General features: G+C 43.9%; 6 long non-coding RNA genes across 14 annotated transcripts; 3 read left to right on the top strand and 3 right to left on the bottom strand.

Moving 5' to 3' along the window:
- Position 1: 1 nt before the first annotated feature.
- Positions 2 to 1,104, bottom strand: LOC148640975 (uncharacterized). Its single transcript, XR_015930195.1, has 2 exons — positions 643 to 1,104; positions 2 to 138 (listed from the first exon to the last, which is right to left on the bottom strand). It is a non-coding gene; the product is annotated as an uncharacterized LOC148640975 (long non-coding RNA).
- Positions 1,105 to 1,280: 176 nt separating this feature from the next.
- Positions 1,281 to 2,402, top strand: LOC148640974 (uncharacterized). The gene is made up of 2 exons (XR_015930194.1): positions 1,281 to 1,762; positions 2,266 to 2,402. It is a non-coding gene; the product is annotated as an uncharacterized LOC148640974 (long non-coding RNA).
- Positions 2,403 to 2,404: 2 nt separating this feature from the next.
- LOC148640973 (uncharacterized) lies at positions 2,405 to 10,602 on the bottom strand. 7 transcript variants are annotated; one of them, XR_015930190.1, is made up of 8 exons: positions 10,439 to 10,602; positions 8,854 to 8,939; positions 8,252 to 8,451; positions 4,112 to 4,642; positions 3,772 to 3,999; positions 3,410 to 3,621; positions 2,612 to 2,751; positions 2,405 to 2,537 (listed from the first exon to the last, which is right to left on the bottom strand). It is a non-coding gene; the product is annotated as an uncharacterized LOC148640973 (long non-coding RNA). The 7 variants fall into 7 exon arrangements; XR_015930187.1 differs by lacking the exon at positions 8,252 to 8,451 and having other exon boundaries at positions 4,112 to 4,242; positions 4,518 to 4,642; positions 10,439 to 10,597; XR_015930185.1 differs by lacking the exon at positions 8,252 to 8,451 and having other exon boundaries at positions 10,439 to 10,600.
- On the top strand, positions 4,349 to 26,442 carry LOC148640970 (uncharacterized). 2 transcript variants are annotated; one of them, XR_015930197.1, is made up of 5 exons: positions 4,349 to 4,408; positions 4,497 to 4,679; positions 4,756 to 4,796; positions 5,015 to 5,142; positions 8,874 to 9,072. It is a non-coding gene; the product is annotated as an uncharacterized LOC148640970 (long non-coding RNA). The 2 variants fall into 2 exon arrangements; XR_015930196.1 differs by lacking the exons at positions 4,349 to 4,408; positions 8,874 to 9,072 and adding an exon at positions 26,244 to 26,442 and having other exon boundaries at positions 4,538 to 4,679.
- On the top strand, positions 10,666 to 13,433 carry LOC148640972 (uncharacterized). Of its 2 annotated transcripts, XR_015930200.1 has the most exons (3): positions 10,666 to 10,909; positions 11,943 to 12,066; positions 12,303 to 13,433. It is a non-coding gene; the product is annotated as an uncharacterized LOC148640972 (long non-coding RNA). The 2 variants fall into 2 exon arrangements; XR_015930199.1 differs by having other exon boundaries at positions 10,780 to 10,909; positions 11,943 to 13,433.
- LOC148640971 (uncharacterized) lies at positions 12,012 to 18,068 on the bottom strand. Its single transcript, XR_015930203.1, has 5 exons — positions 17,798 to 18,068; positions 16,137 to 16,229; positions 15,324 to 15,414; positions 13,507 to 14,054; positions 12,012 to 12,126 (listed from the first exon to the last, which is right to left on the bottom strand). It is a non-coding gene; the product is annotated as an uncharacterized LOC148640971 (long non-coding RNA).
- Positions 26,443 to 26,483: the final 41 nt, after the last annotated feature.

Genomic DNA, 26,483 nt, shown 5'->3' with positions numbered 1-26,483 from the left:
GTTTGATTGGTAGTGTTTTATTACGTGGAACAACAGTACAGTATTTAAATAAAGTATCAGAATGAAGGAGCGAAGGGACAGCCGGCTGATATCGGTGTCCATTCCTGAGGCTGAGTACAGATTCTCCAGAGGCCGGCCCTGAGAAAATACCCACAGCAGTGTAGGAGCAGCTCAGACAGAGGGATCAAAGAGCACAACACAGTTCACTACAACTGAGATCATCTGCTGTCCAGCACAACACCTCCCACCACCATTACATATCGAGTTAGCAAGTGTAAGAATAAACAGAGAAAGAGACCATACAAACATCACATACAGCAAACCGACGAGATCTAGAAGAGACTGAGTGTAAGATCTGTACAGGCATAATATACATAAACACCAAGTCAAAATCTATATTGTTTGTAAGCACATTCTAGGACGAAGAAAATAAACATTAATGGTTTAACAACTAAAAAAATCAACACACACAAGTCAACATGATATTTCTGTCTGCCTTCTAGATCTCTCATGTACACGGTACAGCATTAGAGAGAGAGACTGGAGCAAATCCAGCTGGTTACTGGTTAAAGTAGACCAAACAAACACCTCTTCAGCTGTTGCTGATATAACAACACCTGGATCATCTGCAGACACACCAACCTCTCTAGGCCACGGACTGGACAGCCCTGTCTTGCTCCTTCTTTTAAAGACGAGCTCTTCATCACCATCGTCTTCTGCAAGAAGGGTCACGATCACTGAAGCACAACGTGTCTGAAACAAATAAACTGCCCACAGCAACTCGTGCAACGTAGCGCCCTGAACACATTCCGATGAACAAGATACGAGGCAAACACGTTCGCAGCGACGGCAGAAAAGGCCGCCACAGACTTAAATAAAGAAGGGCCGAACCGATTAAACATTTCTCTTTACTAAAACACAATCCTCGATGATTACACGAGCGGAAGAACAACACGCTTAAAGTTCCCGCCCCCCTCATGGATCTTGCAGTTTATTGGTCAAACTGGGCCGAAACTGCGCTGGACTCTGATTGGCTGTGGATCTCCCACTCATTAGCATACGGCTTAGACCCCAGTCACATGATCCGGGTGTTCAGTGCCTCTGCAACCCTCACTCCAACACTGTGAAACCGCCCTCCGTAGACTCGTGTAGCAGAGAAATGGAAATGAAGTAAGAATAAATTGCGCCTTTTGAACTCCTTACAGTACAGGGTGTCACTTCCGATTCATGACCACCTGGCGGCGATGGTGCTAAAATCGATTCTACGGAGGGCGGTTTCACAGTGTTTGAGTGAGGGTTGCAGAGGCACTGAACACCCGGATCATGTGACTGGGGTCTAAGCCGTATGCTAATGAGTGGGAGATCCACAGCCAATCAGAGTCCAGCGCAGTTTCGGCCCAGTTTGACCAATAAACTGCAAGATCCATGAGGGGGGCGGGAACTTTAAGCGTGTTGTTCTTCCGCTCGTGTAATCATCGAGGATTGTGTTTTAGCAAAGAGAAATGTTTAATCGGTTCGGCCCTTCTTTATTTAAGTCTGTGGCGGCCTTTTCTGCCGTCGCTGCGAACGTGTTTGCCTCGTATCTTGTTCATCGGAATGTGTTCAGGGCGCTACGTTGCACGAGTTGCTGTGGGCAGTTTATTTGTTTCAGACACGTTGTGCTTCAGTGATCGTGACCCTTCTTGCAGAAGACGATGGTGATGAAGAGCTCGTCTTTAAAAGAAGGAGCAAGACAGGGCTGTCCAGTCCGTGGCCTAGAGAGGTTGGTGTGTCTGCAGATGATCCAGGTGTTGTTATATCAGCAACAGCTGAAGAGGTGTTTGTTTGGTCTACTTTAACCAGTAACCAGCTGGATTTGCTCCAGTCTCTCTCTCTAATGCTGTACCGTGTACATGAGAGATCTAGAAGGCAGACAGAAATATCATGTTGACTTGTGTGTGTTGATTTTTTAGTTGTTAAACCATTAATGTTTATTTTCTTCGTCCTAGAATGTGCTTACAAACAATATAGATTTTGACTTGGTGTTTATGTATATTATGCCTGTACAGATCTTACACTCAGTCTCTTCTAGATCTCGTCAGTTTGCTGTATGTGATGTTTGTATGGTCTCTTTCTCTGTTTATTCTTACACTTGCTAACTCGATATGTAATGGTGGTGGGAGGTGTTGTGCTGGACAGCAGATGATCTCAGTTGTAGTGAACTGTGTTGTGCTCTTTGATCCCTCTGTCTGAGCTGCTCCTACACTGCTGTGGGTATTTTCTCAGGGCCGGCCTCTGGAGAATCTGTACTCAGCCTCAGGAATGGACACCGATATCAGCCGGCTGTCCCTTCGCTCCTTCATTCTGATACTTTATTTAAATACTGTACTGTTGTTCCACGTAATAAAACACTACCAATCAAACATTGAGTCTCTTGTTTTTTATTGTCGTACACTCAGGCTTTCTCTCCAGTGTCCGTGGCTGAAATCGAAGAGTTTCGGGGGAACTTCTGATATGAGCTCTGTGCCTGTTGACGGACGGGGATCTCATGGAGAACACTGGAAGAGTAAAGCGTAATTATCCGCATGCAATACAAGTCTAACTGTGTTCTACACAGCAAAGTCAGATATACCTGCAGGCAGGCGAGGGGGAGCACAGAGACTCCCTGAAACACAGCTCACAGTGAAGCAGAGTCCTGTGCCGTAGGCAGGACTGACACCCACCCTGAACAGTGTGCAGGATCACAGCAGGACTCAGGGCAGCTCCAAGTACCTGTAATATGCAAGAACATCATGAATATAAAATACTTCTCAGCCAGCAGAGCTGTCGTTATTACAGAAGGGGGGCTGTTGAGTGCGGGACGAGTGAATCGCAGTTTTAAAGGTTTTCTGTTTGAAGGGGGGGCTCTATCGTCTCCCGGCACTGTGGCTCGTCCTGTAGGGCGCCGGGATGCGGGAGGTGAGAGTCTGGGTTCAAATCCCCGGGTCTCCGCACATCCCAAAGCATTTTTTGAAAAATCCCGCAACAAAGTAGATGAGCAGAGATACTACTGTTAGAATCGCAAGAGGAGGGATGCTTTTTTATTTTTTTTAATTATTTTTTTTCGTTTAGCGAGATTTGAACAGATAAATATGTCCGCGGAGGTCTGTCAGATTTGGCAGGAAGTATAGCTCACTCAGCTTAAACCCCGACTCATACATCTCCACCCCGGAGCCCCGGGTTCGAGACCCGCCTAGCTCGGCTGTTATTTTTCTCTCAGCTTGAACTTGCGCTCTTCCGATTGGCTGTTCTCACACCCACCTCTTCCACACGCTGATTGGACACTATTAACACTGAACTCCGCCCTGCAGCACAGCCACACCCACTACACCAATCACCATGGTGACGGGACGCGTTCCTTCAGCACAGCGGAGCATCATCCTTCACCTACCTGGCTGCGAGTGTCCTCGGGCCGGCAGGGCTCTCTACGCGAGGGCGGGGATGGAGGCTGCAGTCTAGGCCGCAGGCCAGCGCCTCCCGGCTCCCCGACAGCGACAGTGCCCGGAGGCTGTAGCGCTGCGAGCCGCTTGGTGTGGCTGTTGACAGGGGGACCAGATCCACGGCTTTGTACACCCCTGTACCCCGCCCCCCCACACCCAAACCCTGTCAGAATAATCAAACTAAGTAACAATTACAACCGTTTATTACAACAAATAAAGATATAAAGCAATAAAACAATTACAATACACAGCAGTGTTAGTATACTGGTATCCACAGTCCCATCTCGGTCCCAGGTGTCTCTTAATTAGCTACCTTTCTCGTCCTTTTCGCGCTCATCAGGGGGTTCACGTTATAAATAGGGGCGGTCTGTCCTCCAGCTCCTACAGGTTGGGGTCCCGACCCAGGGTGGGGAGCGCGTCCGTGAGCGGAGACGGGCGGGGAGGTGGGGGCCGCGGTGGGGGGGGAGTCTGGCAGCCGGCCGGCCGGGAGACCGCGACTGGTACCTCGCTGCTCTCCCGGTACAGGCGCTTTGCTCGGCTCCTGGAAAACAAAACGCGTTTCAATTTCTCATACATGCACTAAACCTTTTTTGCAGGTTTCACCAGAACAAGCAACGTTGTTCAAGGAGAAATTCGTTTATAGCAAGTTTTACTTCTCTCGCTTTAACCTTTACAGCAGGACGAGAGCAGCCGGCGTTTCGAGAGCAAGGTAAGCGGTTTCTCTCTCCTCTCACACCGGGGTTCAGTCTTCACACCGGGTCTCGCACGTCTGGGCTCCAGGGTCCTGCGGTCAGGTACCGGTAAGTCAAGCTACGAGTTTCCCAAGTTAAAGGCTATACAGAGCGGTCGGCGCGTCTTCATGCAAACCGGCTCCGGAGGATGAAAACCCAGCCGGAACCACAAGGACCCGCTACCGTTGGATTCGCCAGGACCGAGAGTGGGCGATACCGGTAAGCGACGAAGCCCCTGTGAAAGTGGTTTTCAGTCCTAAACGAGTCTTGAAGCTGCGCTTTCCTGACCGGGTCTCTCAGCTTCTAGGAAGAAGAGACTCGGACTCGCCTGTGGATCCGCCGCGGAGCTCCGGTCACTCGGTACACGGGTGGGTATGCGCTCAGGTCTCCACGCCAGGAGGACTCGACAGCCGCCCCTTAAAGCCCAGAGCCGCGCCCGGATACTCCACAAGCCTAGAATACAAACGAGGAAAAAAAGCGTATTTGAGAGGTAAAACGAAAAAGGGGGGGAAAAACATCAATATGAAAGCCGTAGGTTCAAGTTTAACACCAGTTTTCCTCCGCAGACTCGAAGCCACAAGTCAGCCCGTCCAACAGCTCCATCACGGTAAGTTTCAACAATTCACATTTAAAGCCCTGTGTTCTTGTACCGTCGTGATAAAGCGCCCCGAAAGTATCCGCCCAGAAAAACGGTAAATTTTCGAAACTTTCTTCGTTTGCAAACTCGCTATTTAAAGGCGAAGAAACGACCCGGCTGTCGGAACCGCTAAAAAGCCGCGGATTGAAGTCTAATTGCAGACTGACCGCACCTGCCTTCTCGTTTAGACTCGGCCAATAGAGGCGGCGGATCCCGGAGCTGCTCGTCTCGGCTGTTAACCAGCGAGTTCTCACACAGCCCGAGGGCAGAAATCCTATTAACTGTGGATTTGAGTTCACATCGCCTGACAAGCTCAGTTAAGTACAAGGTTAAACCTTACTTGGTAAAAAGGTTTTAGTCGGAGCTACACAATTTGCAGCCCTTCCAGTGCACTGTACTGAGGTAATATAACACAACCAGCTCCTGAATTCTGATTGTATGAACATCCTACCAACTAGGAATTCAATAGATCTGTGTACAGTAACTGGAATGCAGTGGACTGGAGAGGCTGCAAGTAGCTCTGACTCCAGAGCTAGATCAAGGTCCCACCTTCACAGTGCAATACCCTGAGACAGGATGGGCTCCCACACTGACACTACACTGCCCACTCATGCTCTTTATCCACCTCGAGGCAATGCTGCTCACAGGAAATCTAAATAAGCAACAAGCAAGAGTCAATCCCACACTGGGAAGGAGACGAGAAAAAGGTTCTGGCTGTGGAGTCACCTTGAGACAGAACAGGAGTCTGAAGAGGCTCAGAGACTGAAAGCAATAAGTTCTCATTAACCAGCAGGTCAAGGTGTGTTGAGGTAAAGATGCTAATTCACCGCACTTCTTAAACCAGGTTCAATATTTTCAGTTTATAATGGTTCCTGCTTTCTGACAGCATGCAAACCACACGGCAGCTGCACTTGTGTTGGGGTGAACTCGACTGTCGCAGGGGAAGGAGCGGTTTTCTGGAGATGTGGACCGAGTGAATTCCGTGGTTAGTGTGTAAACATTATTCAGACACCAGGACTCTGCAGTGACCGTGTTAAGGATAATTGTAGCCGATTTCTTCAGTTGAGAGAACTCCACAGCCAGAATAAATGTCCCTATCAGTGGGGAATTCTCCCATACTTGTTCGTGTGCAGCTCCCACACTGAGCACATGGAAGCAAGCAGGCTTTTACTGCAGCTTGAACAATCATTTCTCGAAGAGCTTCAGCTGCCCTCACACCTAAAGTCCAATCTTTCTCATGGGCTAGAGCATTAATTCTAACAGCACAACATGCAAACAGATCACATTAATTCATGCCACTGCCCCTGTCACTCAGACCCCTCCTGTCAAGGTGTATTGATACAATGGGACACTAGATCATGCTGGGTTTCATTTGAAAGGTGTCCTGCATGAATATTGCAATGTCAACTTAAGCTTTACAGTCAAGCAATATGTACTGAACACAACAGTAATTTGAGGGATTATTTTACTTTTGGATTCTGTGCACACGTTTGATCATATTCCAGTAAAAACATCCTTTGTCCTCAGTCCTGTATATTGAAGTAATTGGGACACATTCATTTTAAGTAAATGAGGTCTGTGACCCAGTGAGTTCACTCAGTCATCGTCCTAGAAACTCCTGCTGCCACTGAGTACTTTAGTCTTCAGGTGATCATACTTCAGTTAGTTCGTCCTGCTCCACTGGATTGAAAGCTGAATGCTAACTTGATCGTTGTAAGGTTTTTCAGTTCTCCTCCTGATGACCTCCTTGGTTGCATTACGAATTGTGACAGAATGCCACAACACCTGAATATTTGATGTGCATCCTCCAAGTTGAGATGTAGATGACATGTATGGTGTCTGACTAACACCACCTCTGATCCTAATCCTCATCCCGTACATGTGATCAACATCTGAGCTCAGGGGGGAGTGCAGAAGACATTGAGGTGTTGCTGAAGTTCTTGGCTCTGAATCCACAACACCCAGTACATTAGTGCTGAGGGAGGCGTAGAGGTGCAGAAATCTCCTCATGATCTCCCCAGGCCAGGCCATGACTCACAGGTGAGGTGCTGTTCTGTGGAGCATCTGCAGCTCCTTTCTGTCTGCACGCTTGAACCTTTCATCTCTGTATGAGCACATTCTGAAGCCTGATGGAGGTTATGTCATGGCCTGGGGATGCATGAGTGTCTCCAACTAGTTCTCTCATCTGTATTAATGCTGCTCATGATGGCAGCAGCAGAATGCTTTCTGTAGTTGACGGTAACATGGTCTCTAATGTAGAAGATGCCTCCATACTTACTGGAGAGTGATTCACCATGCAGCATGACAATGACTCAAAATAGCTGATCAGTGCAACCAATGAGGTCTTCAGGAGAAAACAGAAACTGTCCAAGTCTGGCTGCAGATTTCAATCAAGCTGAGCATGATGCTACTCGCTGAAGTACTCATTTCAAGCAAGAGCACCTCAAGAACGGGTAACTCCTCTTCTCCAGGGAAGACCCGGAGTACAGTTGCTCAGTTACTGACTTGTGCTCTGAAATGTTTAGAGTGAAAGTGTGCCAATACATTAGAACATAGGATGAGGTTAAACTTGCCACCAGTCCTGCTGTTCATCACTCACAGAGGACTGAGATTATAGATTGCCAAGGTGAGCAGACTATAACTGATCTCTAGGGTGAGCTGAAGTAGAACTCCTTACCCTGATATTAGACAAGTACTCTTTCACTACAGCAAGGAAACTGAGTTGATCGGCACTAATCCTGAATTCTGACAGCTTGTGACTTGAACCCCATTTCATGTATGTTTTCCTATATCAAGACTAATGTTCTGGATAATTTAAAGTGAGAGCTGGAGGTGCTATACATCCCCACACTTCCTGTCTTCAGCAGGAACACCTCAGTCAGGATAGCAGCAGCAGAAAAGTGGACAGTCTAGTAATGGCCAAGCTGCACTCCACATCTCTCACCCCACCTGAGCAGCAGTGTACATACTGAAGAACACCAAAGACCTAAACCCTCAAGAATAGACACCTCTGTAGGTGCAAAGTGTCTCGAATCGCACAGAGAACAGTGAGCTCATGGGTCCAGACTGCAGGCAATTACTGCCTCAAAGGGATCTACAACCTCATGTGTCCCGATCTTTCCTGTTTGAAATGGCAGAGTTGAACTGTTTGTACTTGAATATGATCAAGTGTGTGCATTCAATTCCAGAACTGTATTCTACTGGATTCATTCATCTCCTGCTCACAAATAAAAATTGCTTGACTGTAAAGTTGTGGTTCATTGGTGGTGGGTACTGTGTCTAGACGTAGGCCGAGTCCTGCTGTATTTAACAAACGCAGGGGGTTGACATGATTTGTTGTGAATCTGAGGTCCCTGTGCGCGGGAGCAAACTGAGACCTCGATCTCATCATCGGGAGCACTTGAGTAGTAGGAACAGCCCCTTACCTGTAGTTCACTGGAGCTCGATTATTCTATAACCAATCTTCTCCAACAGCCTGGATCCCATGTATGATCTAGTGCTCAGTAGCCCCGCAGTGTTCTGGGACAGATGTGATGTCGGTACACTGCAACCACACCTTGCTTTGTGTGACCACAGGTCGTACACATTGCTTAAAGCGCAACATTTTCAGAAAGCCAAGACAGACCTAAAACGAGCAAAAGTTTCCAACTTAAAAACAGACAGCAGAATGTTGGTGTGCATAGAACTAAATATTTTAAATCATATAACATTAGAACCACAACCAAGGTCACACAAACAAACCGCGTCTCTGTGAAACTCACTGACCTTAAATAGGAGAGAATGTTAAAATTAATAAAATGTAAGTCGTGTGCCTTCTACTCCTGCATCAAAAATGTAGCGTCAGCATCACCCGTCACCTGCAGGAGACCGTTTGAAGGTCAGAACCACGCAGCCTTAGTTTCACTTTTCCCGACAGTAGGACGAGCCTGTGTCCCGCAAAGCAAGGTGCTCTGTACCGCCGAGTGACTCCCTGTGCTCCTCTGCCTCTCTCTCCTCACTGCATCTGCCTGCTGTCGCTGTCACTTACCTGTTTGTCTTGTGTTTCAGGTCTCGCCTGGCTGCTGTCCCTGCTGCCCGGACAGAACCCATCCCGCACCGACCAGACTGCTGCGGCTGGAAAGGAAGTCACCATCACAGACGCGGTTACTTGTGATTCTGTAATGTGCTCTGTATTTTCTGTAACTCATTGTAACCAACAGTCTTTGATTTATATGCTGCAACACTAAATAAAGAATTTCGAGTTCTGTCTTGTTTTCTTGGTAACATTATTTTAACACAAACATAAAACAAAAGAAAAGGAGGAACACAAACACAAACCGAATATTAATGAAGGGGTGTGGCCAACAAAGGGCGTGGTGTTATTAATGAGGGGGTGTGGTGCATTATTAATGAGGGGCGTCACTTATGCACTGTCATACCGACCAATCAAAATGTTTGGGTTAAAGCCCACCCCACAATTTTTACCCTCACATGATTGGTCAAATTTTACAACCACGCCCATGTCCCGCCCCACAAGAAATCTGATTGGAAAGGACTTAGGATTATGATTTTAAAGTCATACTCCACGATTCTGATTGGTTGAAAGACATGTCAATCAAAACACCACACCCCCAACAATGACACTGTTCTAAAGGGGTGTGTTTTTAAGATTGACAAGACATTGAGTCCAATCACAAATGGCTGTCTTCAAGCCCTGCCCTGCGAGTGCTTTGTTTAATGTTAAAGACCTTTAATTAACTCATACATAATCAATGTACTCATTATAATTACTTAGCATAATTTGACATGTAAACTACAGAATAAAAAGTTAATCAATTTCAATGTTTCAAATCTCTGAAACAGTTAAACATTTTAGATTAAAGCAATGCAAAAGGCATCACGACAGTTTATTTGAAAACAACTTATTCAAGAAAGACAAATCATCAAGAATTAAAATAAATTTTTACTTTATTTTTATTCAGTATAATGTAAACATACATTTTAGAAACTACAAAATCAAACTTGAAATCGTTTTTTGCCAGTTGAAAAAGTAAAACAAAAAATAAAAAAAATACATACAGTTCATATAGGAAAAAACCGTGAAAAATGTTTAATACAATTATAAATGCAAATAAGTTTTAACGCCGACATCTTACTAACAAAATATGAACAGTATAACATTTTTATGCATTCAAGTATTTGTTTGGTACAAAGTAAACACGAAATATATCTGGAAAAAACACCATCCAATACAATTGCTTTTAAATTTAGTTCAATTTAACAACATACATATTAATAGCTCATTAGTACACAAGCAGCTGATGCCTGATTATAATATACATATAATATGCAGATTTCAATGCAAATGAGGGTGTCAACACCGACGTCTTACTAATAAAACAAAAGTAAAATCACTTTTTAGTCCCTACGCAAAGTGAACGTTTTTGTTTAGTATAAACAGTATATTCTCGATTCACAATTCTAGCGAAAACCACATTATACATTACCAACACAAATGCAAATTAGCTCATTAAAATACAAACGATCGTCCTCTAATTTTAATAAATGCAAATTAGCACCGTCGCCATCTTGCTGATCAAACGCAAACAACAAATAAATCGCTTTATACTCACGAGCTGGAAGTCAAGGGGGTCCGATATATCGCCGCAGGATTTCCGCACAGTGTTCTAACGATCTCACTAAAAGAGTAAGCCAAAAAACAATAAAAATCGAGAAAACGCCATTCCAAACGCTCAGCTCCTAATTTTGCCAGAACTTCCGGAAAAAGCCGTCACGGGGGCGTGGCTAATTTAAATAAGAGCGACCTCAGCCAATCAGAATTCTAGACGTCACGCTGCCCAGTCCCGCCTCCTTGACACAGAGGGTGGGGTTGGACCGCCCTCATGCGTTGGGAGGACGAACTACAAATTTGTTTAGTAGTAAAATCGCCGCTATATATTGAATATTAATAAAGGGTTTTGGTGGGCGGGGCCACGACAGATGTCGTCTCGCCTGTTTATTGGTCATTGTGGCTCCACGGCCTATAAATTCTGGCCCTTCCGTTTATCCTCCTTACGCGCGAGGGCCGGATAACAGAGAGGGCAGTAAGTATCGTGTGCAAACGCGTTTTAAGCTTTACCACTTTGTGCATTGACACCTGTATGACATTATTGTGCCCGCGATAGTTTGGAAATGTTTTGTGAGAATTTTCTCTGTGTATTTCTTATTCTTATTCTTATTTCACCGGGCTGTGCTTCAAACTGTCGGGCGAATGCTGTGAATATTCACCCCTCTAATGTCCTGCAAACCCTGCTCTTCAACGCTGATTAACAGACCTCACTCCTTTCTCTCAATATCGCGCACAAAACCACATCTTCGGGCAGTCTAGGGGAACCATGTACGAGTCGAGAGGGAAGTTTCAGTATTTTCTCTCCAGCTCTCTCACTCTGGAGCTCGACAAGGACTCGTGGTCTCAGTAATAGTGAAGGATGTGTTTTATTGCTGCCTAACAATTGACTTTAAACCTGAAACGTTCTCTTCCAAACTGTCTTGTCACAGAGCCTCTCTCCCTCTATCTCAATGTATTATTTTATCTTTCTATGCTTCTTCCTCTGTCACTAATGTTCCAGATCTCTTCAAATAAAAGCTGAAGATTCACATGAACTCTGACAACCACAGGAGTATGGTGTGTCTTAAGCACTCCCTCTGGGTTCAGATGTTGATGGCATGTCCACTCCCTAACCCCACTACTACCCCAGTCCTCACTCTTCTACATGTGATCAACATCTCAGCTCAGAGGAAGAGCTGTCCATCACTAAATCAGAGCTCAGACTGCTGCAAACCAAGCAATTAAGAGAGATGGAGCCCCGTTGTGGCAGAATACTTGAAACTTGTTTGAAAATGAATCAACACAAAATATTAGAGAGATTTAGAGACTTTAGAAATATTCAATTTCCAAGTCCCCAAGACTGCTTGTGCTCTCTACCTGTTCCCCTCTCTGTAACTTTCAGGGCACTGATCTCGTGGAGGATTGTGATGGGGCATCTTGGAAGCTCCCTCTGTCTCCTGACCCTTCCTCCATCAATCTCACTCATTCCCTCTGTCCGATTGCCCCCGTCTCTCTCTCTCACTGTTCAGCTGACCCCGGGTCCATACCTGTTGTCGGCGCTGCCTCTGACACAGTTTGTCTCCTCCTGGTCTGATGAGGCTGTGGATTGACGTGATCAAACCTCCTCCTGAGTCTCATCACCCAGGACTCCAGGTGAGTCCCCACTCTGACTCTTCTACCTCATTGTTCAAACAAGTAAATCTGGATTTCAAGCTGAAAGATGAAGGAGAAACAGTTTTGCTTTTTCAGGTGATCCTGTCTATTTTTCAGTGTAATTCATCTTGTTCCCTTGCAGCCAACACACACTGATACAGCTCCCCACTCCAACATCTACATATTTAAAGGTTTTATGTTTTATGTTTCCATTGTTTTCACTGTTCTGGATCCAGTGTCATTTCCTTTATCTGTGTGTCCTTCTTCAATCCCTCCTGAAGATGAAAGATATACTGCTGAAGGCTGCAGATACACAGCCTGTGAGTTTCTACTTGATCTTCCAGGTGAATACAAACTGAAACCCCTGAACTCCATGTTTCCATTATGTTATGGATTCATTTTCTCCTCTCTTGTCTCCTGAGCTCTCACTTATTCACACAGAGTTAATTTCCATCATCCCTTTGCAGTCAAGACCACCAACGCAGTGAACTGACCCTAGCAGCAGCCACAGGAGTTGTGAGAAAGTGTGTATGAGTTCAATCTGTTTTAGTTTCTTGCTGTCTCCCTGTTGCTCTGTATACTTTACTCAGACACTGTGTAAAATGTCGAGTGCTGTGGAAAATAAAGATTCTCCTTTCATGTACTCCTGATTCCCTCACTATGAGCCCATTCTTTCTCCAGCAGCGTTGAGGTATTATCTGTGTGTATGAACTAGATACAACTGTGTACAGCTGCTTCTTGTGCTAGAATTGTCAACTTGATTCAAAATGGATGTCTGTATAGTTAGTAGTAAAGTCTTTATCTAAGGAAGTTATTTGAATGAGCTTTGATTTCACTTAATTTTGTTCTCTAGAAAGTTTTTGTTTGTTTTCACTGAACACTTCTGAATTATGTACTAATAGCTTTCAATCTCCCTGTCAGTTACTTATTGAGGCTGTTCAATCACTTCAGTCTGTATAACTGAATGGAACTGATGTCACAACTTCCTTAGACATCATTAAAGCCTGTTTTCTATTAATCACCATTCTGCTGTGAGTTTTTCAAAGGTTCTGATCTTTAGGGTATTGATCACAGATTTCTAGATCTCATCCTGACTTTGTCATTTTTGAGTAGTGTTTCAGTCTGACTTGAAATTCATTCTCAGTTTATGGTAGCTGACTGAATTTGTACTTTAGTTTTGAGAACTATTGTCCTTGATTATTGTGAATGCCTGTTTATGCACTTGTGTTAAGCTCTTCTGTCTGAAGGTGAACTTGTCCGACGTCTCAATGTGAAGTGTCTGTGTATAGTTTGGAGATCTGTATATTCTGTATTACTGAGAAAGTCATTTTATTCATCTACTGGTATTAAACTCCTCTTGTGTCTGACTGGGATCTTCTCCGGCTCTCAGCCCCTCCTGCACTGCTGTCACCCTGACCTCCCAGACGCAGGTGCTCTTACCTCCCCTCCTGTCCTGCCAGAGCCTTCCTTCCCATTCTGATCCCCGCAGGCTCATTCCCAGCCTCCTGGAGAAGGGCGCACAGTGGTAGAGGTGGTGGTTTGTAGGAGGCTGTTCTCCCTCTAGACCTCATCCCCTCTGATCCTCAACACAAGGTCCCCCCAGGGCTGCTGCCTGAGCCCACACCTGTATTCTTTATTTACACATGACTGTGTGGCTAGATTTAACAGTAACCGCATCATCAAGCTTGCTGATAACACCACAGTAATTGGTCTTATCAGCAACAATGATGAAAGCACCTACAGGAGCCAGCTAAACGAGCTGGTGGAGTGATTCCACAACAACAACCTCACACTTAACAACGGCAAAACAAGAGATTATAGTGGACTTAAGGAGGCGCAGTGGACATCACACACCCATAATCAGTCATGGGGCTCCAGTCGAAACCGTCGGCACCTTCAGGTTCCTCGGCCTCCAGATCACTGAGAGGCTGAGCTGGTCAGAGACCACTACTGCCATCCTCACTGAAGCCCACGAGCATCTTCACTTCCTGAGACAGTTAAGAAAGTGGGGGATGAGCAAGACAACACTCACCAGTTTTTACTGTAATACGATTGAGAGTGTCCTGACCGGTGGTATTACGGTGTGGCGTGGTATGATGGAGCCACAGTACAGGACAGAAAAGCCACACAGAGGGGTGTGAGGTCCGCGCAGAAAATCACTGGGACTGAGCTACCCTCCATCCACCGGATATATCTTGACCGCTGCCACAACCGGGCTCGGACTATACTTCAGGACCCAATTCACCCCGTTTTCACCCGTGGGTTTTGGTAGGAGGTATCAGAACACTGACAAATAGATTCAAAAACAGTTTCGTCCCCTAAGCAGTCCGCATCTTAAACGGGTAAAATTAGCACCTGCACTTGAAGGTACTGCACTGTCTGCACTATGTCCTGTCTTGGCTCTATTATGTCTATTGTCTAAATTTATTGTCCATGTCTGTTTGTCATTTGTGCCTATTTTTGTTTTCTAATGTTACTGGGTACAGCTGAACGAGTAAGCAATCCAAGACACTTTTTGTACAGCATATGGCAAATATAGGAGTTTTGAATCTTTCCAGCCCACAGAGCCAGGGCCCCTGTTCTTCCACCAGAGACTCTGTGTTTGTGCACAGCGCCAGCAGGAGTAATCACTCCCTTCCAGTGTCCCGCCCCACTCAGTTCCACAGGCTGGGAGAACACTTTCTCAAGGGAATGTTTGGAATCAGTATTTGGATGCTCAAGCTGAGCCCTTCCATGAGAACCAGTGATCTGAATCGCTTATTTTGAGCTCATTTTAAGCCTCTGCAGAAGAGCACACTGAACCTGTGAAAGACTGCACTGTCACCATACAGCAACACTGCTGACTGATTGAAATATGGATTGGGGTTCAGCTGCGTTCATGAGCAGTTCTAGGTGTTTTAGTATTAGTGCTCAGGATGAGGATGGGAGTTACTGCATTTCTCAGTCTGTAGTAATAAGAAAACATTTTTATATTACACCTTTGCAAGCATCTTACAACGTGTTATATAGTAAATAAAAAGCAATTTTTATCCTTTAACCAGGGCAGTTTCTCTGCTGCGTGATTGTCTGAAGCCTCACTGGAAGGGTCTGATTTGGTTATGTGCAATGAGATGGTTATTTAATTGAAAAGCAGCAGCTCGTTCTAAGCTTTTAGCATGAATATAGCAAGAAAACAGCAGGTGATCTCGTCCACTCGCTCATGTGGGAATAACACTGTATCTGCAGTCAGGTCACACACTGTGTGCTCGGAAACTCACAGCTGGTTCTGAAGGTGAGGGACAGCAGTGGCATCAGGTACTGCAGTCAGGTCTCTGAGTACAATACTGTGCAGAGTCTGGAATGCTTTCACTAGTATTGAAACACTGTACTTGTCCGACGTCTCAATGTCTCAATGTTTAGAGTTTTCCTTTACTGAAAAGTACCCTGTTATAGATAATAAAGTGATTATAGCATAATCATGGACATCTTAAGACTGAACAGGAGCCTGAAGAGGCTGATTGATTATTTTTACAGTGTGATAAATTAGTGCAGATAAAACCAAGAATAATTTATGGCGCTAGCAATTGTTTTAATTAGTTTACATTTCTGTTTTTCATTTTATTTCTCTTGTTTTACTTCAGTCTTGTTTGACCAGCTATGCACAGTAACTGCCACTGATCAGACCAAGTACAGCCCTGTATTTCAGCTGGTCAGTGGAAATTACAGTGAAGTGGACACATATCAAAACATACTCAAGGCAACAGTATTTGTACTTAATACAGAATACAGTATGGAATAATTCCTGGAAGATTATACAGCACTGTATTGGGCACAAAACTACCTCAAGGTCTGTTAAAGTATGGTAAGAACTGATTTAGTAAAAACAACAACTGATCTATCCTAACAAAGATACCAAGAGAAAGTGGGATCAATTTCAAATAACAGGAAGTAAACCTGAGTTTGAAATGAACTGATCTGTCACAAAAGACACATTGGTCAAATTGGTAAAAAAGGAAGATAAGCGTGGATTATACAGAATTCCACAGATAACTACTAAACAAAGTTAACAATTCTAGTGATAATGAGCTCACCTGATATCTGAGGGCGTCTCCACTGCGCAGGTATTGGACTCAGCTCCTGGCGCAGGTGAGACTGGGTGGTGATGACATCACATAGACCCTACCCTGCAGGAACAGGGAGAGTTTGATTCAGATATCTTGGATAAATGCACTTTCCAATTCTTGGATAAATGCTGGAGGAATTAGTCATTTGACAAAAGCAAAGTTTTTTTTTATATTGCAAGTCATCAAGTGCAGATTTGACTTTTTTAAAAGACACACATGCACGTTCTGCTGATTTGAACTTCTGGGATAATCGATGGGGAAGTGATGCTCGGTTCTCATCATACTGCAGAGATTGCAATTTTAAGGCTGTATTTTAGTGCTAAAACTATAAGCAGTAAAATTAATCATTTAAGGAGATGAATAATTATGACAGTAGTTCTTGCCAGGAAAATATTTAAAATCCCTTTTGCAAGTTGACAATATCTTGTAAATTAAACTAGTTTAAAAAATATCGTTTGGGAAACTAATTGACTGGAATAAAATATGGATGATGCCAAGCAAATGTTGTATAAGGTTAAGGAGGTGTCATAAAGAATTGTATTTCAAATTCACCTTAATGACACGTGTTATGCATAGCTTTAAAATTAATTCAGATGATAAAAGCTATGTCTTTTGCAAAAGCAACCCAGGAACTTTACCACATTTGTATTGGTTATGTACAGTTATAGAAGCATTCTGGGTGGATGTGCAAAAATATATAAGGAAGGCTTCTAATATTAACAATTATTTTAGAGACATAACTGTAATATTACTTTTTCATCCCATTGAAAACAAAAAATATAATTTGTCATTGTCTTAATCATTATACTTGATCATTATTATACACCTAAAATGCAATGGCTTGCAAGGAGACCCACATCTGAACAATCTAAAACAGACATAAGGACAAGCCTCCAGACTATTCCTAAAGGTAAGAACGTGAAAGCTGTACAGTCTTTATTTCCCTTATATAACCCTTTATTGTAAAATGCAACTGTATTATGGACCCCTGATGATGTTATACAGTATGTACTCTTGTATATATATTTATTGTTGTTGCAATCAGCAAACAGTTTTGTTCAGACAGATCTGAGCTCTGCGCTAGCAGGTCAGGAATCATCTTGCTTTCTGATGTCTTTCTCCTTACATGCCTGAAGAAGAGATTATCTGAAATTTTCATCTGTGCACCTCCAGCTACAAACTGCAGTAAAATAACCAGTTGGTTTCCACAAAGTCTGAATTAGAGGTTGTGAAGGTCAAGGAGTCTAAACGGCAGCCCCCTGCCACAAACAAATACCTATCTTTCTTTTGGAAAAAAGGGAGTGGAAAGACTTCAAACACGTTTACTATACCTTATAGAAATCACAATTATGAAGCAAATTTTATTTTTCCACAATAATTTGACCCTGTCAATCAATCCTGTCCTGTCAAAGTGTCAGATATCATCTTGCATTCTGATGTCTTTCTCTTCACACACCTCAAGAAGCCAATTATGTTAATTCTGACATGCTTACATTTCTGCCCAGACAGTTTCTTGAGGAAATGGGTGAAAGAAGCAGCAGTCTGATTAAGAAAAGCAGCTGGCTTAGAAAGACCCCCACACCAGTCCCACCAGCACCAGGGTGACTGAGCCACAGCCCCACACGCACCTGCTGGGCTCCTGTCTGCTACCTCTCAGACACAGGCACTGCTGGCACTGTGCTTCAGGCCCGGCTCCCTCTCCTGAGCCCTGTGGGTCAGCTGTCCAGTCGCAGGGCTCCAGGCTGCAGCCTCTCCAGAAGAGTACTTCACATGACCACTACAGGCACTGTCCCACTGCTGCCATCAGTCAGGGAAGAGCCTGGCTCTGGAAATGCTGAAACCTGTGAACAAAAGCACAGGAAGAGATAAGTTTACAAGCTTTAACAAAAGAAACATGAAACATGAAACCAAAAGGCTTTAACCAAAGAGAATAATCTAATGAGCTAAACAGTCACCAAACAGAATCCTACTACTACTCCTCCTTGAGGCTCTGACACACCCTTTTATACAACTCAATCCCATGTGACGATCCCCCCAGGCTAAACAGCTCATCAGACAATCAGTGTCAGTAGGTCGTGTTCTGGAAGCCTGCAGAGGCGCCACACTGTGGCCAGTCCTCTCTCAGGGCAGCCTGACAGAGAGGAACTGATGGAGGAGCTTGTGGGAGGGGCAGTGGATACAGGAGCTTCCTGGACACACAGCTCTAGACCAGAGCGATCAGTGACCTGCTGGAGAGTCTCATGCGACTCAAACTAAAGGTCACCCCTCACACAAATCAACTAACTGCAATTAGAGTAAAACATTTGCGATTTAATCCCGATTTCAGTCAGCACACTCCTGTGAACTTCTCAGTGGGATGAAAAGTTGTGTTCAGGAAGATTGGAGAGCAAGAGACAAGTGTTCAGGCGCCTTCAGTCATTAGTCCCTCCCAGGGTAACGGCTAGTTTGACCTCCCTTGTCTCACAGGCCGAGGTGGGAGCGTTACTGTTGTTTATAATCTCCTGTACAGTTTGAGTCCTGTTACTGCACCTCTGCCCTATTCTTTTCAGGGTTTTGTTTTAAATGTCTCTGTCCCCTACTGTAACATCATTGCAGTTTTTTTATAGAACCCCCAAGCCTCAAGAAGCTCTTCTAGGTGCGTTTGCTGATTTACTTTCAATTTTTATGTCTCAGAGTTAAGAGGATCCTTATTTTTGGTCACTATAATATACATCTTGACTCACAGTCTTCAAATTTAACTAAGGATTTTCTAGCTCTGCTGGGATGCTTTGATCTGACCCAGTTTGTTCTTAGCCCAACACATTACAAAGGACCCCCCTTGATTTAATGACTGACTCGTTTGTCACTCACTTCTCTTACCTTGAGCTGGGCCTCTCTGTCTATTGAGCTGTTCTCTTCAGCCATGAGATTTAATGTAAGTCTTCACAACTGGTGCTCAGTTGATCAGATCAGCTTCATGAGTTCTGATCTATCCTCCTTATCTTGTTTCTCTACCTCTGCTCCTCTGGGTTCCTCTACACTTGTTTAAAAGCTCTCTCTTATCTACCTTCACCTTCGCTCCTCTAAAAACTCGCACTCTCTCTTTCTGGAACACAGGTGGTGTCTTTCATGCCTAAATGTACATTATTTGTTTTCTTGAAAAAGATTATTTTAAGTTTCAGCCCCAGTGAAAACAATCTAAAAATTTCGTTTGTAATAAATGTAATTATCATACTGGCACGTTATCACATACATAAAATGAAGTGGTCTGGGAGGTACCCTGTGTTTGAGTATTTTAAAATGGAAGTAAAGGGGTATTTGTAGACTATTTTGAAATGCAAAAATATGAAAGTGGTGCGGACATTATTTTTATTTAATTTGTTTAATCTTTTTTCACAACTTGAATTTTATGTAGTAGTATGTACCCCTGACGATATTTTGGTTTTGAATTGTTATATGTACTCTTGTTTGTATTGTAATTTTTGTTCTTTTGTTAAGCATAAATAAAAAAAAGAATCAACACCTGCAGCATCTGTTATTAATAATAAGGATCTGTTTCACCGCAGAGGGTCGCCTTCTCCCTTTAACGGGTCTCCGGTGCACAGTAAGGTGCTGTAACACGACACGACACGGTGCCTGCAGAGCTGTGAGCGACACATGACCCGACCATAGAGCCCAGGAAGGCGCTCTGAGTCCTGAAACACCTGCGGCCCGTTTCTTTTTTTTACTATGATTACAAGTCAAAGAATCAAATACGCCAGTTAGGGGACGTGCACGCAGAGATGCTGCAGTATAACAAGACAAAAACTACATCGAATGAATTAACAGAGCAACGAAAGACTGAGAACACGATGAAGGCTACGTACGTGATGTTAAAAGTGAGATAAAATAAGAAAGGTTTGTGTAATCCAGGATTCAGATTAATGAGCGCTTTAAGACTCACCGCCATAGACTCGTGTATCTCTGTCGCCGCCCAGTGGACATTTCTCGGAAGTGTCACCGCCCGCCGGAGTTCAGTCAAGTCCCGAGACTGAAGCTGTGTGATTGGCCAAGAGCCGCGTCACTCAATTCGAGGGCGGTATCTCCACGGAAGCAGCCGGAAGTCCGTGGTGATTGGCCCAGAGCCGCGTCACTCAATTCGAGGGCGGTATTTCCGCGGAAGCAGCCGGAAGTTTGCGGTGATTGGCCCAGAGCCGCATCACTCAATTCGAGGGCGGTATTTCCTCGGAAGCAGCCGGAAGTTCGCGGTGATTGGCCCAGAGCCACGTCACTCAATTCGAGGGCGGTATTTCCGTGGAAGCAGCCGGAGGTTCGCGGTGATTAGCCCAGAGCCACATCACTCAAATTGAAGGCGGTATCTCCGCGAAAGAAGCCAGAAGTCCGCGGTGATTGGTCCAGAGCCACGTCACTCAAGTTGAGGGCAGTGTCTCCCTGGCTGCAGCCGGGAGTCCGCGGTGATTAGTCCAGAGCCGCGTCACTCAAGTTGAGGGCGGTATCTCCGAGGATGCAGCCGGAAGTCCGAACAAAGCGTCACTTTTTTAATTTTTTTTTTATATAAGCATTAACAAGAACAAAGGATACAATTCAAATACAAGTACCGGTCTGTACTTGTGCTCGGTGTGGTTCCGCTCTCTGGTCGTCAAGCAGTGCGGGCTCCTGGAAAACTGTCTTTCAGGGGAGAGAGTTATTAGTGAACTCCAGACACCGCTGGAAAGTGTGTTTACCGGCGAGTCGGCTCACGCTGCTGACTTTTCAAACCTGTTTTTTTTCTTTTCTTTAAATTTTAAATTGCAATAATAAAAATCCTATACGGTGCACACAAGAGTAGATTACAGATCACCCCGGGGTACATTATACAGGCAAATAAAGATAAGGTACGCACATCTTTCATGTTGCGATATTTAGAAATGGTTTGGAGACGTTCCCTCATGTGTATACGGTATAATTATTTTATATTTTATTATTTCTTTTCTTTAGGCTATTTATACATACAATAACGAGCAAGTATAATGATTAAGTCGATCATAAATTTTGAAATTTGTATATTGGTTTCAGCAGTATTGAGTAAAATAACATCTATTTCTCTCCAAGAAATGTTAGTATTAGAAACCTTCTTTACACCATTTTGCCGATCAATTCAGAGTGTTTTAACAACAGGACAAAACAAAAACAAACGTAAGGTTTGTGGGCTGCTTTGAATAAGACAGTTATCATCTATATTACTTTTAAATCTATGCATACTATGTATCTTTACCTGGTCAATTCAATGTACAATTTTGTAACGACGCCTCCTTAACCTTATTATTCATACAGAATTTGTTTGACAATAGTCATGTTTTATTCCACTCAGTTTTCCCAAAGAGGCGCTCCAAAATAGTTTGACAAGATATTGTGAGATTGCAAGAGGGATCTTAAGTATTTATTTCAGGTGGGTAGCTGCGTCAGCATGCGTAGGCTGCAAAGGAACAAGTAATAGGTTTATTCCATGCTGAAAAAAAGAAGAAAGAGAACACGTTTCAGCCATGGAGCCTTCTTCAGGTGTGTCAACACAACACAACACCAACACATTCGAACCCACCTGAAGAAGGCTCCACGGCCGAAACTTTGTGTTCTCTTTCTTCTTTTTTTCAGCATGGAATAAACCTATTACTTGTTCCTCTTAAGTATTTATTAGTACAAGTATAACTACAACTGTTTCCTTGTAGTTTAATAAAGGTTGTAAATTCTTCCATAGTTTCTGATGGACTACTGTTACAGTTTCTTAAAAGCATCAATACCTCTCTAGGGGTAGCTCTGGTTACAATGTATTGTTATCAGACTTAACACAAACATTATATCTATTCAGAAAATCTGTTTAATTCTACATTCCAACATCCAAATCAGTTAATTTGTTCATCCAGATTATACTATTTTAAACCCAGTTTTCAAAGCATGGGTTTATTTTTTCTCTGTATTCTAGATGATGTATCTATGGGAGGTATGTTTATCTATAAGAAACCACGTGAGGAGAACTTCTTCATGAAAGCTGGCAAGTTTCGGGGGGTTCCCAGCATCCAAATGACATTCAAGTAAAAAGTCTATACCCCCTACTTCCTGAAAGATTAAATTAGGGAAAATATACTCCACATACTTTGCTTACTTTTATAAATAATTCTATATCAGTTATATCTTAAAAATAATATTAGATGCTCTGCAACCTGAAGCATTTGGACCTCCTTCTGCCTGTATTTGACAAATACCCATGAATAAAGTTTTATTTTTATTTTACTATGGTAAAGAAGTTCAAATCACATCAATTTTTGGATTTTTGAAAATCTTAATACCAAGATATGTAATCACATCTTTTACATGGATATTACATGTGATATGACATGGATATTACATATGGAACAGACACTTTCCAACAGCCATCAATTCACTTTTCTGATCTGTAAAGAAAAAACAGATACAGAGGAAATTACTTGTAAAAGCACTTAATTGCTTTGTCCACCTCTGTGTGCTTTCTCAGAGAGAGAGTTGTATCCTCAGCCAATTGGGAACACCTGTAATCTCTTTATCCTGTACTTGAACACCCTGAAGCTATTTGTTATAGGGGTGTAAGCAGTGGGAAGAGGAGTGGGTTTGTGTCGAATTACCTTACCCATTCCCAATCTGCAGGAGGTCCCACGACGGCAGGTAGCTGCTCCAGTCGCTGGAGCTCAGTTCGCTGTCGAGGGAGGACGAGGGCACTGGCTCGGGGGAATCACAGCTCCACAGCTCCTACCTGTTGCAGAGCGTTTCTGCCCTCCCGATGGCCTCACCACAGGTTGCATCGACGCTAGTGTGCATCGTGGAGCAGTGAGTTATCGGTCTTATTTCTACTGAGAAACAGTTCAAGCACTCACAAAACAATAACCACGAGGTGATATATGAAAAAGTATTGTAAGACTTGCAGAGCAGATTTGAATAGACAGTGGACGTCACACTGTGTGCTTGAATATCAGAGATTAAATTCATTCTTTCCTGCAGGTTAACTTCCTGTTTGACATTGTACCACTGTCACTTCTTCACAGACTCATAACTCGCCGTGTTCTAATTTTGTGTTGAGTGACAGGAACCTCAGAAATCAGATTAAATCCTCTTCAGCGCCCCAGGGAGACTGGGGGACTTGCCAGATTTTCAGCTTTATTACTGGGTCTTTCAGCTCAGGGCTGTTAAGCGAAGTGCTCCCCTCTGCTGGAGAGCCACAGGGGCAATACAGAGCAGCCTCGTCTTCCCTGCTCCTGCCCGTGCCTGTGGACGGCCAGTGTGACCGTGCACATGACAAAGTAGTGCATTCGTGGCGTAAATACAAAACATTCAACCGAGGAAAGTTACAGAGACAGGAGTATTTATTCTGAAATCATGTGAACCACTATTACTGCGCACAGACAGACTACTCAAAAATAATGTGGCCTTTTAAGGTCATTTTGTCTGCCTAAAGTATTTTAGATTTGTCACAGCAAAGAGTTTGAATACTTACAGTAGGCAGCAGCTAGAATTGTTACTTGGAGCAGAAAGCATGACCACATAACCCCCACACTTCTCTCTCTTCATTGGTACAGGGTACAGGTACAGGGCGGACTTCAAAATCCTTCTACTTAGTGCATGGAGTACTGACACACAGAAGACATGATGGATGGATGGATTAATACCCTCATTCATTTATTTCCTTTTTTAAAAATTATATAATATTAGCATGCCCAAAGGGTTTGGGCAGCCAGCTGACCTTGAACCCCTAGAGGTTTTTTTTCTCCTTACTGAGGAGTTTTTGGTTCCTCTCCTCCGTTGTCTTCTGGTCTTTTCTGTTCTGTATTCACAACCTCTATGGTCACTTGCTTTCTTAAGCGCCTTGGGGCAACCTTGCTGTGAAAGGTGCTATATAAAAATACATTGAATTGAATTGACTCTGCACAGTCACATAAAATTATTTCAGCAAATAATCAGCGCTCTGCACAAAGAGTCAAGAGGGGATACAGACAGTTATAATTTATTCTTCCTGGGAATAATACAGAGATCATGTTAGATCTGTTTATAAAGTCCCGTATTTTAAAGCACAATAAAGGTTAAATATCCCAGCAGACAGTGACAGATGTCAGTTTTAGTTCCAGATGAGAGCTTGTAGAGGAGTCATTGTGAGAAGCTGTCATAGGAAATAGGAGTGATTGTGCAGAGCTCACCTGCAGACCTTAATCAGACCCAAATTGGAAAGTGTGCAGGTGAGAGCTGAGGACAGCACATCACAATCACAGTACAGTTTCCTCTCCAGCCCCAGCAGTATGGCCAGTGTGGGAGTGTTCTGTCCTGTACGGAGGGGCGGCAGCCAGAGGAGACCTGAAACAAGACAGAGTGGTAAGACATTGATTTCGACATGGAGAGCTTTCACAGCGGGTTTCTGACAAGCAGCAGAGCTGCTTCAGAGAATAAGAGACGAGACATGAAGACACTGTGTCGAGAATATTCTCATTAGCAAGTAAGATTTTTAAATGAAAACATCTGCCCAGTAGTGAAATGACATCTGTCCCAGGACACTGCGAGGCTGCAGGGCTCTGGACCACAAAGTGCTCTGTGGGTCTGTGTAGAAGTTTGAGTTTTACAATCTAAATTGAGCTTCAAGAAACAGCAAAGTGATACTGTTACTACTAACGAAGAAGAAAACGCTGCTTAAATGTATTTTCTATTGTCTTCTAGTTATTTTATTGCAGTTCGAGGTCAGAGCTGCAGAAGTTCATTCCTGCAGAAAAGAGAAAAAAAAGTTTCACGTCCACAGCTTCTTCAGGTCATGAATGCTGACATGCACAATTAATCTGACATTTTTTGACTCTATAACTCTATTTTATGTACATTTTCCTATATCAATACTAATGTTCTGGATTACTTAAGGTGAGAGCTAAACGGTGGGGATTTGTAACACCGGTCTGCATCAGGAACACCCCAGTCAGGTCAGCACGAGAAAAGTGAACAGTCTGGTACTGGCCAAGCTGCACTCCACATCTCACTCCACCAGAGCAGCAGTGTATATAGTAAAGAACACAAAAGCCCTAAACCTCTAGAATAGACACCTCTGTAGCTGCAAAGTGTCTCAGATCACACAGAGAACAGTGAGCTCATTGGGTCCAGACGGCAGTCAGTTATTGCCTCAAAGGGATCTACAACCCCATGTGTCCCGATCTTTCCTGTTTGAAATGGCAGAGTTGAACTGTTTGTACTTGAATATGATCAAGTGTGTGCATTCAATTCCAGAACTGTGTTCTACTGGATTCATTCATCTCCTGCTCACAAATAAAAATTGCTTGACTGTAAAGTTGTGGTTCATTGGTGGTGGGTACTGTGTCTAGACGTAGGCTGAGTCCTGCTGTATTTAACAAATGCAGGGGGTTGACATGATTTGTTGTGAATCTGAGGTCCCTGTGCGCGGGAGCAAACTGAGACCTAGATCTCATCATCGGGAGCACTTGAGTAGTAGGAACAGCCCCTTACCTGTAGTTCACTGGAGCTCGATTATTCTATAACCAATCTTCTCCAACAGCCTGGATCCCATGTATGATCTAGAGCTCAGTAGCCCCGCAGTGTTCCGGGACAGATGTGATGTCGGTACACTGGAGCCACACCTTGCTTTGTGGGACCCCGGGTCATACAGATTGCTTAAAGCGCAACATTATTTTCAGAAAGCCAAGACAGACCTAAAACGAGCAGAATGCTGGTGCGCGTAGAACTAAATATTATAAATCATATAACATTAGAACCACAACCCAGGTCACACAAACAAACCGCGTCTCTGTAAAACTCACTGACCTTAGATATGAGTGAATGTTAAAATTAATAAAACGTAAGTCGTGTGGCTTCTACCCCTGCATCAAAAATATAGCGTCAGCATCACCCGTCCCATGAAGGAGACCGTCTGAAGGTCAAAACCATTCAGCCTTAGTTTCACTTTTCCCGACAGTAGGACGAGCCCGTGTCCCGCAAAGCGAGGTGCGCTGTACCGCCGAGTGACTCCCTGTGCTCCTCTGCCTCTCTCTCCTCACTGCATCTGCCTGCTGTCGCGGTCGCTTACCTGTTTTTCTTGTGTTTCAGGTCTCGCCTGGCTGCTGTCCCTGCCGCCCGGACAGAACCCATCCCGCACCGACCAGACTGCTGCGGCTGGACAGGAAATCACCACCACAGACGCGGTTACTTGTGATTCTGTAACGTGCTCTGTATTTTCTGTAACTCATTGTAACCAACAGTCTTTGATTTATATGCTGCAACACTCAATAAAGAATTTCGAGTTCTGTCTTGTTTTCTTGGTAACATTATTTTAACACAAACGTAAAA

This window comes from Lepisosteus platostomus, chromosome 25 (genome assembly GCF_059453375.1).
Source record: "Lepisosteus platostomus isolate fLepPlt1 chromosome 25, fLepPlt1.hap1, whole genome shotgun sequence".
NCBI classification, from domain to species: domain Eukaryota; kingdom Metazoa; phylum Chordata; class Actinopteri; order Semionotiformes; family Lepisosteidae; genus Lepisosteus; species Lepisosteus platostomus.
The sequence above is the reverse complement of the archived record's forward strand: the minus strand, read 5'-3'. Positions and strand labels throughout refer to the sequence as shown.